The sequence below is a fragment of the Gossypium arboreum genome, chromosome 7, assembly GCF_025698485.1.
Source record: "Gossypium arboreum isolate Shixiya-1 chromosome 7, ASM2569848v2, whole genome shotgun sequence".
Classification (NCBI taxonomy): domain Eukaryota; kingdom Viridiplantae; phylum Streptophyta; class Magnoliopsida; order Malvales; family Malvaceae; genus Gossypium; species Gossypium arboreum.
Genome location: NC_069076.1, coordinates 96653494 through 96663900, shown reverse-complemented (window position 1 = coordinate 96663900; position 10407 = coordinate 96653494). Strand labels below are relative to the sequence as shown.

Here is a 10407-nt window from a genome sequence, read left to right as displayed (position 1 = left end):
AGATATCGCACTTTACATTTACATATCTAATTGTATATTTTTAAGCATCGATGCATGCACGTTGGGGCGCGGTCACTGTCACACACCTTCCGATGAAAATTCTCAACACCTATATATTTTCCATTCTTAGATTTTTCAAATTTCTCACAATTCCTTTCAATGTAGAAGAAACCATGTTGCCCTTAGGCTTAGGCAGTAGCCAAGATTGCATATTATAACAACCCTAAAATCATTATGTTATAAAAGTAGAATAAAATGAAAATTGTGCATAATGACTTCTTCGGTAAAGTAAAATAAGGAATATAATTGATAAAAGAGAAGGTTGATGGATGCCAAGGGAAGTTTAATTAATAATTCGTGATATATATTAATTTAAGGCATGGACTAAATCATACAGATGTGAAAAGTTTGGGGACTCAAGAATAATTATTCAAAATTTAAGGGGTTGAAATGTAAATATGAGAAAGTTAAAGGACCAAATGTGAAAATAAACAAATTTCTTATGACACAAAATTGGTGAGTAAGGACTAAATTAAATGAGTGAAGAAATATAGACTAAATCGTTATTTTACCAAATTAAATGATGATTCAAGGAAGGAATTGTAGAGAATGTTAGAGGGTAAAATAGTCATTAATCAATTAGGATACTATCATGAAACATCATTATGATTATGAATATTGGTGTTAGATCCTGACTGGTTGAAATTATTTTAATATAAGATATTTTATTATTTAATTAATGGTTAAGAAAACAAAAAGAAAAGATGGACATTGATTCATCTTTCTTTCAAGCTCATGTCCATCGTTCTTGAATAAAAGAGTTTTTTTATTTTGCAATTTGGTCATTTCCATCAAAATTTACCATTTTCACCTAAAAATCAAAAGAATTTTCATAGCCACCAAGAGGGAAAAACGATAAGAAGACTATGGTAAACATGACTATCAATTTGGATTCAAGAAAGACAGAATTAGAAGAGAGAGAAAACCAAGCTAAGACTTCAAATTAAGAGAACAAGGTATGAATTTCAAGGTTTCATCATGTTTTTAAATTTAATCTTGCTAGAAAAGTAAGGAAGTGATGTTAAAGTAGAGAATTCTCATGAAAAGATTCATGTTCTTGACATAATATTGAAGAGAGAGATAGAAGAAGTGATTCAAGTGGCAAAGCAAAGAGAAAAACAAGTGGTTAAAGATTGAAGTAAGTACCCTCGGATTTCTTGTTACCTAAGGACTAAAATGTAAACTTTATAAAATTTGTAGTAATTTAGAAAATAAAGTGTAAAATCATTTTAATATATAAAATAAAATTTTATAGTAGATAACTAAATTGAAGTGTGAAATAATAGTGAATTAATCACAAAATCTTGTTAAAGTGTGATTATAGTAAATAATGAATTTTCATTATGCTAAGGACTAAATTGTGAACTTTGAGAAATTTATAATTGAAACAAGAGAAGTGAAGTGCATAAAAATTTGATTTGTGAAATAAGATATTATAATTAATTATTTGATTAAAGTGTTATGTGATAGTAAATTTTAGTGAAATGTGAAATTAGAAGGATACTACAATAATTATTGAATTTTCTTAATGTTAAGAACCAGATTGCAAGATACTTAGAAATGAAAACAAGTACTAAAAATGTTAGAAAGAATTATTCAAGTGAAGTGTTACATGGAAGAAAATTGATTTAAAGTGATTATGTAGTGAAAAAATAAATTTCACGGAAATAGGGACTCAATTGAAATGTGTACAAAAGTTTAAGCTTGAAATAAAATACTATGATAAACAGCTTAAATGAAGTGTTGAGTGTTAGTGAAATAATTACAAAGTGATATTTAAGTAAATTTCTAGTAATACTTGAATTTTATATTGAAAAGGGCCAAATCGTAAAATATACAAAAGTGACTAAGTGTATTAAGATTTTAAAATAACATATTCAAGTGTAATGATATATAGAAGTAAAGTGAATACTAAAAAAGAGGATGATGATTAATGAAAATATATGCTAGTAGGGACTAAATAAAAAAGATTGTAAAGTAAAGAAGGTGAAGTTTATGCAAAGAAGACTAGAAAGAAAAGTGACCAAAATCTGATATGTGTAATAAAGTATTTATGAATAATTTTAGTGAAGTAGTTATGGTAGTGATTTTAATTCTAAGTGATATTAAAGTGTTAATTTAATGAATATTGATTTTTTTATGAAAATAATGACTAAATTGTAAGAGTGTAAAGTTTCATATGCCATTAAATGATAAGTGTTATAGATGAAAATGAATCATATAAAGCCCAAGTAGGCAAGATATGAATCATGTTATGAGTGTGTAATAATCTTAACAGCACGAACAAAAGGTTAAATAGAATGGTAATTGTTTGTAGATGCTTCGGCAACGTGTAACAGCCCGTTTTTAGTGAAATCAGAACAGTGATTTTGGGACCACAAATTTGAGGTCAAAATATTTATTTTATTATTTTTGTAAGTCTACAGCATGATAGTATGATTGTAGAAAAATTTCGTTAAGAAATTTTATCATTTGCATGCTTAATTTGATAAAAATGATTAAATCGCATAAGGCGTAAAACTTGTGTTCTATTAGTTAAAAGTATCAAATAAATATGAAATTAATTTAGCAAGGGATTTATGAGGTAAATAGACCTTGTTTATTTGACGACAAAAATGGACATTTAATAAGTGAATTTTAAAGTTATAAGTAAAAGTTAATTTGGTAATTGCATAATTAAATATTAAATCAAAATAACGAAAAGATGGTATCATCTTCTCATCTGAGATACACCACAGAAAATAAGGAAGAAAAATACTCCATTGTTGTGTTTTTGAAAGTTCGGCCATAGTCTCTTTGCATGTAAGTGCATTTTTACTCAATTTTTACTGATTTTTATGTATTTGGAGTCGTTGTAGCTTAATCTAGCTAGCACTGGGACTAATTTGCAAAACTGTTAAAAGACTAGGTTTTACCATTATGAATGTGTATGTGTTTTGATGTTTGATGATAGAAAATGAATGGATGTTGATAGATAAACAAGTTTTGTAAAGTGATTTTGGTTGAAAATGTCAAATAAGGATTTATTTGTAAAATGTGAAAATTATGTGGTGAAATGTGTGAATTAATAAAATATGTGGGCTTCTAATAGCTTGTATGAAATGCAGCTAGCATGGGTGTGGATTAAATTGTATGAATTTGCATTTTTCCGAGCTAGGGACTAAATTGTAAAGAATTTAAAATTTAAGGGGTAAAAATGTAACTTTGCCAAAATATGATTTTTAGATTAAATTGAATAGAGTTTATTTTAAATAAGTTAAATTTGATTATATAGATCAAGGAAAGCAACATACAGATCTAGATATAGGGAATGATAAAGTATTAAACTAGTTGATCATATTTCGTCGTTTTTGCAATCGAGGTAAGTTCGTATGTTTAATAAGCATTAAATTAGATGTATTTAAATGCTTAATCGATATAATTGTTGTGATGCCCTAAATAATGTATCTTTCTTTTTGTAAAAATTGATACAAATATGTATTTGCTTTAGTGGCTAAGTGTTCTGGGTGTGTGTATGAGGTCATGGGTTTAAGTCTCACTTTTGTCAATTTTTGTTATTTTTGGAATTAAGCCTTATCTTTGTTTAGTGGGCTTATATTAAATTGTCTGTAAAATCATACTAGAATGTACTTGCTAGTTTGAGTGGTAAGGAGTTGGTGTGTTGGAAGTTTTGAGTTCGAATCTCTGTGCGAGCATAGATGTTATTTTTGGCTCGATTATGGGCAAGTATTTCGGTGGAGTTGGGTTTTTGATGTGGTTGAGATGTAGTGGGATAGTGGGGAGTTGGAATTTGAGGGGTTATCGAAATATTTTATTTTTGATTTTTTTTATTTTCAAATTTCGTTTTCTCTCTCATCCAAACTCTATGAGGTTTATGCTTCCTCTTTCTGCCTTTTCTTTTTCGTTTGCTTTCTTCCCTTTTTTGTTCAACCAATCATTCGCTTTTATTCTTGGGGCTCGGTGTTGCGTTTGTGCATCATTTATCTTGGTAAGTTGTAGATTCATCTTGCGGCTTTGGTTCTTTTAAAAGGGTGTTAGTATTATGGTTTGGGAAAATAATCTTAGTGAGTGTATGCTATGTAGGAGAAGATAGTGAGGCTATGGATTTTGCCACAACAGCTTAGTTCGTTTGGTGATTTTTGCTAATCAGAGGTAAGTTAGTTTCGTGTCAATTCCTTGTTATCAAATTCGTTAATCAATCCGTTAAATCATTGTTGGGTATTCCGTTTTCAGGCTTTGAAAAGCTCAAGAGAGTTTTTGCATCTAAACAATACCAGATGTGTACCAAAAACGCAGAAAACGAAGACTCCGCAAAAGCTAAAAAATTGCACTGTCGACTCTACACAAGCTTGTGGTCGCCCGTGTGGATGGTCGTGTGTGAGACACGACTGTGTGGTCGTCGAAGGCATGGTCGTATGCAAAACACGACCATATGGTGGCCTGAGTGTGGCCGTATGGGCCACACGGTCTAGGCCAATTTGAGCATGTGGGCCACACGAGCGTATAGGCCCACACGAGTATGACACACGGGCGTGTGGGCCCACATGAGCATAACACACGAGCGTGTGGATTCTTGGGCCAGGCTGTGTGGGCCACACGTGTGTATGGGCCCACATGCCCTCTGTAATTTTTTCTAGGGTCGCATGGATCACTTCGATCAACTGTGGGCCTACATAGGATCGGTAAGTGCTAAAGAAATCCTATTTTGCATGCGATGGAATTCCGATAGACTGATTTGAGTAGGATACTATATGTATGTTTGAATGTACTGTGTAAGCATGTCTGCTACCTGTATCTTAGTATGTTTAGCATGTTTATTTTGTAATTCTGTATCTGTTATCTGCATCTGTTTTGGGGCGGGATTTTTCTGCGGATGAAGTGTTCGGAATGGTGATCATCGCATATTATCTAGCAGCTTGGTTGCATTATATCTAATACGTGTCGTAAAGGCATAATAGGGTGTGTAGGGATAGGTGGCTGTTTTTAACCCCACATGAAGTGTTGGAATGGTCGAAGATGGTGTGCAGAGGATGGAGATAGGATTTTGATTATCTGATTCTATTGACTGTATCTGAAATGGGCTTGAGCCAAAATCTGTATTTCTATCTAACTGTGCATATGATTCTGTTTGTATTGCATGTCTATTTCTATTGGGTTACATACTGATTTTACGTAAACTCACCTTTGTTTGTCTATTTTTGTTCAAGTAATCCACAGTCTTAGACGAATCGGTGCAACAGAGACTCAACAATGACCACTCAACCGTATAACTGTTAATCTTAGCATTTATGGCTTATTTTAATTTTTGAAGATTTATTTGAGTTTGTAATTTTTGGGACTCTCTAGACTGTTTGGTTTTTAACTGTTATTTTAGATTGCTTGTCAATTTGATTGCTTGGGTAAAATTGTCTTATTAAAATGACAATTTTTTTATGCAAACAAAGGTTTTCCTAAAAACACGACTGCGTTTTCAAAACTATAATGCTTAAGTCTTCCACTGTAATAAGTTTTGGTAAAGAAACTGACTAATTTGTGGTTTAGTAAATTTTAAATATTGATGGTCTACTAAGACAACACGGTTTTCAAAACTCACTCCTTGTGACATCACTAAATTCGACCATACGTCTAGGTCGGGTTTGAGGTATTACATTTAGTGATATCAGAGCCAGATTACAAAACTCGACTATGAATTTTGGGTTCCAAAATTGTGTTTCAAAAAGAATTGATTTTAAATTATTTGGATTATTGCGAAAGTATGTGGTACACTAAGTCTCTAGCGCTGATCTTGTACTCAAATAGAAATGTTCTAAAAACACTTTACTCAGTACTTTTTTAAACTAACTGAAATAGTTAGAGACTGATATGCATAAAATATCTATTAATAAATAACTGGAACGGATGCATAAAACTCTGTAATATAGATAAAATTTGAAATACACTATAAGCACTCGTGAAACTCGTGAACGTGGTATGAAAGGCCGTGGTAGAGGCCGTAGAGGGCTCTAGCCGAGTCTTCCTCTCTGGGTAGTATGCCAAACTTGGATGCGAGTAAGATACCAGTATCGCTTGCTACTGAGACTGGGTCTCAGAGTCGCTAGGCTAGGGACGACGCACTGTCCCAAACCATGCTGAGAATCTTGGAGAGAGTCACTGGACCCACTCTAGAGCTGAGAGCTGAGGGTTGGTAATTGAACAACTCTGGTCTAATAGTGCTGAGTTGTTTAGGGATGTCACTAGAGTCGCCCCTAGTATGGCCGAGTACTGATTGGAGGCCACTGAGAGGATTATGAACGATTTGTACTATACTCCCGAGCAAAAATTTAATGGTGCAGTCTCCCTAATTTGCGACGAAGCGTACCAATGGTGGTTAACAGTTGAGAAGGGTACTCAGCCTGATCGTCTGACTTGGGTATTCTTTAAGACCACGTTCTAGAGAAAGTACGTGGGGGAGAGCTATATTAATGCTCGTAGGCGTGTGTTCATGAATCTCACGCAAGACGATAGATCTTTGACTGAGTATGAGGTTGAATTTTTGAGATTGAGTTGCTACACTGGAGGCACGGCAGCATCTGAGTATGAAACATGTGTTCGATTTGAGGACGCTTTAAGAGATAGTTTGAGGGTACTAATTGCTCCACAGAGGGAGCGAATGTTTTCTGTCCTGGTTGAGAAGGCAAAGATCGCCGAATATGTTAAGCGTGTAGAGCGCCAAAATAGGAACAAAAAGATATGCAAGAATAAGAGGGATTCAGAGCCCTCTAGTTCTGTGCAAAGGCCTAAGAAAAAGGTCAGATTTGATGGGTCGATTAGATTAGGGCTCCTTGCTTCTCCTACTGGATTTAGCCATGTAGTGACTATGGTAGGCGTCATCCGGGCGAGTGTTAGAAGAGGATTGGGGCTTGTCTGAGGTGTGGGTCATTAGAACACCTTACTAGAGGCATCCATAGCGGCGATCGGATGCAAGCTTGACTCTGTGTTCTATCTGACCTTGAGGCGATTCAACGACCACCTAGAGGCTGTGGTGTAGCTAGGGGTTGTAATGGTTTGGGTCATGGACAGAGAGCATCAGGCAGAGGTGCTAATTAGACAGGTAAGGCAGCCTGCACTTGTTTATGTTGCTCGACGCCAAGAAGGCAGAGATGCTCCGGACGTTATCACCGGTACATTCTTAATTTCTAATGTACCTTATACTGCTCTGATAGACATTGGTTCCACACATTCCCATGTAACTAATACTGTATCTGAAAACTTGGGGGTTCCTGTGGAAAGTATATCTAGTGAGGTTACTATACTGAGTAAATTGAGGCAGGCTGTTCAGGTTAGTAAACTCTATAATGATGTTCTATTAGACGTGCAAAAGACTTTTTCTAGCAAATCTAATGGAGCACTGAGTTAGTTTGGACTGCATAATTAAGAGGGTCGTTCTAAGAACCGAGGATGATTTAGAGGTAGTGGTGATTGTTGAGCATCGAGATTATTTGTCCAATGTGATTTTCGCTCTTTTGGCTGAAAAACTGGTTCGAAAAAGGTGTGAGGCGTACTTGGCTTACGTCAGGGTTTTTGATTTTGGAGGTTCTTCTATTGGGGATATCAGAACAATAAGGAACCTTCCAGATGTTTTTCCTGAAAAGTTATCGGGTTTACCTCTAAATTGAGAGGTTGAGATTGGGATTGAGCTTCTTTCGGGTACAGCTCTAGGGTCCATTACTCCCGATCGCATTTGATAAACCGTAATTTATCTATTTTTATCCCATGCTTAGCATAATTTTGGATGAATTATCCTTAGAATTGGTGAATTCGATGCTCCTAATCCTTTGATTTAATGTTTTATACTTAGGAGAGCATAGGAGAGTAAAAAGAGCGAAAAACGGGCCAAAAACGGAGAAAATTGGTCAACATGGGAAATCAACACGGCCTGGACTTCCTCACACGGGTAGTTTATAAGCCCATGTCCATTCAACAGACTTGAACACGGTTTGAAGAAATCACACAAAGGCGTGTCACACAAGCGTGTCCCTGTCGAGCCCAAGTCTAGTCCTATTCGAAATAGGCCACTCTTGAGGGTTTAGAAGCATTCTAAAGCCCATATAAACACCCCAGGAGGTACCAAAAAGACGCACAGAGTAGGAGGTAAGGAATTACTTGAAAAAAGCCGATTATCCATCTCAGAAGCCGGATTCACCTTCAAGATTGAAGATCTCCCTTCAATTTCCTTCAAGTGTTCATGGGTTTTCTTTACATTTTGTTATCATTATTCTTTTGAGAAGTTTTCTTTCATAAATATGAACTAAACCCCTAAAATACCTAAGGGGAATGAAACCTAAGACGGATCTTGTTATTATTATCTGAATTATATGATAAATATTTGACTTGTTCTTAATTATGAGTTCTTAATTCTTGATTTAATATTCCAGGATATTGATTCAAGTATTGATGTGCTTATTCAGAGGAGTAAAAGTCCCTGTCTAAGAGTAGATCTAATATAATTAAGTGGAGTTGATTGCACACCTAGAGATAGAGTGAAATAATTTTGCCGGATTAGGGTGAAACCTAATAAAGGAATCCATAAATCGAGTTAATGCAACACTAAGGGTTTTAATTAGAAAGATATTTCAATTAATCAACCTAAGATTAGATGTTGTTGTCTCGAGAGAGATAATAATATAACTTAGGGATTTCTACGGATCAAGTCAAGTCAATAACAAGTGAAGTGTAGGTGGATTTTTCCCTTAGGTATTGTCCAAGTCATTCAGTTTTCCCAAAAGTTATTTTCCCAATTTACTTTCTGTGCATTCTTCGTTTAGTAATTAGTTTAGATAAAACAAACCCCTTTATTTTTAGGTTAGATAATAAAAAGAAAGTTAATACTAGTATTTTTAGTTCTTTTGGGTTCGACATCCCAGTGTTGCCATAAGCTATACTATTGTTTGATAAGATGTGCTTGTCTTTGTCGTGATAATAGTTAGTTTTCAAAAACGGACATTCATAAATTATAAAACTTATCACGATTCACATCACATCAAGTTTTTGGCGCCGTTGCCGGGGAACTAAGATATTAGGAACATTCGAATTTTATTTCTTTAGCCATTTTACCTTTATTGCAATTTAAATTTTTCTATTCTTTTCTAAATTTTCGTTTATTCTCTTCTGGCAGGTTTTTATAGTGTATGATTAGAAGAAACTCGTCGGGACCATTACTTTTTGATAGTAAAATCAATCGCACAGCTCGTAGAAACTGAAAAGAAATAAGGCGAAGCCTAAGATACACAGAAGAAGAGTAAGAGGACGACATTCACACCACAACCGAAGAGATGGCTGAAAATCAAGAAAATTTGCTACTTCCTACGATTGCTACTGATCCAGTAAATCAGAATCCTACTCCACGCACTATATATGATTATGCTAAACCTAATTTAACAAGAACTGAGTCAAGTATAGTTAGACCTGCTATTGCTACAAATAATTTTGAACTAAGACCCAACACAATTCAAATGATACAATAGTTTGTTCAGTTTAATGGTTTGCAGAATGAGATCCAAAGAATCACTTGGCGAATTTTCTGAAGTTCTGCGACACTTTTGAAATCAATGGCCTTTTTTATTTTGCCATTCGCCTTCGGTTGTTTTTCTTTTCATTGAGGAACAAAGCTAAACAGTGGTTGAACTCATTACCATGAGGGTCGATCACTACATGGGAACAAATAACCGAAAAGTTTTTACTTAAATATTTTTCGCTGGCTAAAACGACTAAGTTGAGGAATGACATCTCTTCTTTTGTGTAGATAGATCTAGAAACACTCTATGATGCATAGGAAAGATACAATGACCTTTTGAGAAGGTGCCCTCACCATGGGTTACCACTTTGGCTACAGGTTCAGACATTTTACAATGGTGTGAACCCCTCAACGAGGCAACTCATCGACGCAGTTGCCGGTAGAACTTTGAATAACAAAACACCTGAAGCGGCTTACGAATTTATTGAGGAGATGTCACTGAATAACTATCAGTGGCAAGTTATAAGGAAAAAACCGACGAAAGCAGCCGGTGTTTTCAACCTCGATGCGGTTACTATGCTATCTAACCAGGTAGAACTCTTAAATAAAAAGATTGACGGTTTGTGTGGCTCTACTCAGGTACATCCAGTGATGAGGTGTGATTCAAATAGAGGAGGAGCATACATAGAATATCAACCCTTCAACCCTAGGATCGAAAAGGAACAAGTTCAATATATGGGTAATAATAATTTTAGATCTCAAAATAACCTATATAGTAACACATAATGCAGGTTGGAGGAACCATCCCAACTTCTCGTGGGGTGGTCAAGGGAATCAAAGGCCACAACATCCTC

General features: G+C 34.9%; 1 non-coding gene across 1 annotated transcript; it reads right to left on the bottom strand.

Annotated features, from left to right (window-relative positions):
- Nucleotides 1-9808: 9808 nt before the first annotated feature.
- On the bottom strand, nucleotides 9809-9915 carry LOC128296090 (small nucleolar RNA R71). Its single transcript, XR_008286638.1, has one exon. It is a non-coding gene; the product is annotated as a small nucleolar RNA R71 (small nucleolar RNA).
- Between the last annotated feature and the right edge of the window lie 492 nt (nucleotides 9916-10407).